This window comes from Vicia villosa, unplaced genomic scaffold, assembly GCF_029867415.1.
Source record: "Vicia villosa cultivar HV-30 ecotype Madison, WI unplaced genomic scaffold, Vvil1.0 ctg.002687F_1_1, whole genome shotgun sequence".
Lineage (NCBI taxonomy): Eukaryota > Viridiplantae > Streptophyta > Magnoliopsida > Fabales > Fabaceae > Vicia > Vicia villosa.
This window is the reverse complement of record NW_026706005.1, coordinates 37,114-38,580: the sequence shown is the minus strand read 5'-3', so window position 1 is coordinate 38,580 and position 1,467 is coordinate 37,114. Positions and strand designations below refer to the sequence as shown.

At 44.9% G+C, this 1,467-nt stretch overlaps 1 non-coding gene across 1 annotated transcript; it reads left to right on the top strand.

The window, feature by feature from the left end:
* The first annotated feature begins 1,005 nt into the window (after positions 1-1,005).
* LOC131639562 (small nucleolar RNA R71) lies at positions 1,006-1,112 on the top strand. Its single transcript, XR_009294988.1, has one exon. It is a non-coding gene; the product is annotated as a small nucleolar RNA R71 (small nucleolar RNA).
* Positions 1,113-1,467: the final 355 nt, after the last annotated feature.

Here is a 1,467-nt window from a genome sequence, read left to right as displayed (position 1 = left end):
ATGTATGGCGCTTCTTTTTCCTCCGTCTCGCCTTCTTTGTCCTCTTTCTCCTTCAGATCACTTGGTTTATCCTTGGCTCTACTTTCCTCCTCAATTGTCTTCCTAGGGCTTTGGAACATAGCAGGGTTTTTAAGCCTAGGGTCAGTCGGTTCATCCATCTCTCTACCACTTCGCAGAATAATAGCTTGAGCATGTCCTTTTGGGCTTGGTTGTGGCTGTCCTGGAAATGTCCCAGTAGGTGCGGTAGTAGGTGCTTGTTGCTGTGCCACTTGAGAGATTTGTGTCTCGAGCATCTTGTTGTGAGTGGCCAACGCGTCTACTTTAGTCGCTAACTGTTTGATTTGCTCATTAGTGTGCATGTTCTGGTTTATGAGATCCTTATTAGTCTGAGTCTGAGTGGCTATGAAATTTTCTATCATTATTTCTAAATTAGACTTCCTGGGGACGTTAGTAGCAGCGAATGGTGCCTTTTGATATCCAGGTGGTACACTGGGTGCTTGACCAGGTGCGTATAAAGCATTATTGTTCTTGTACGAGAAATTAGGGTGATTATTCCATCCTGGGTTATACGTGTTTGAGTAGGGGTTTCCTTGAGCATAGTTTACTGGTTCAGGGGAAACTCCTGCCAAGAGTTGGCACTCGGGGGCAGCATGTCCAGACATCCCGCATATTTCGCAATTTGGGGAAACAACAGCCACGGCGGCTACAAGTGCTATAGTGAGGTTTTCAATCTTCTGAGTTAGGGCATCGACTTTGGCGTTAACGCGGTCGAGGCTACTTATCTCGTACATTCCACTCTTCGTTGAAGATTTCTCTCCAGAAGTTTTCTCTGATTGAGCTCTCTCGCTTCCCCATTGATAATGGTTTTGAGCCATACTTTCGATAAGTGCGTAGGCATCAGCATATTCTTTATCCATCAGTGCGCCACCTGCGGAGGCTTCAATCGTAAGTCTCGTATTGTAGAGGAGACCATTGTAGAAGGTATGGATGATTAACCATTGTTCTAAACCATGGTGTGGACAAAGTCTAAGCATGTCTTTGTATCTCTCCCACGCTTCAAATAAAGACTCGTTGTCTTTTTGTCTAAACCCATTGATCTGGGCTCTTAGCATGGCGGTCTTACTAGGTAGAAAATAACGCGCCAGGAAGACTTTCTTAAGTTCATTCCAGGTCGTGACAGAATTGGCGGGTAAAGACTGGAGCCAGGCTCTAGCTCTATCCCTCAGTGAAAAGGAAAAAGGTGCAGTCAGATAGCTTCCGAACTGACACCATTTGCTTTTACAGTGTCTGCATATTGCAGGAACACTGACAAATGAAGATTAGGATCTTCCGTCGCATTTCCACAAAATTGGTTTTGTTGTACAGCTGACAACAACGATGGTTTAAGCTCGAAATTATTCGCCTCAATAGCAGGAGCAGCGATGCTATTGTGAGGTTCAGCTTGCGAAGGAATAGCATAAGATTTGA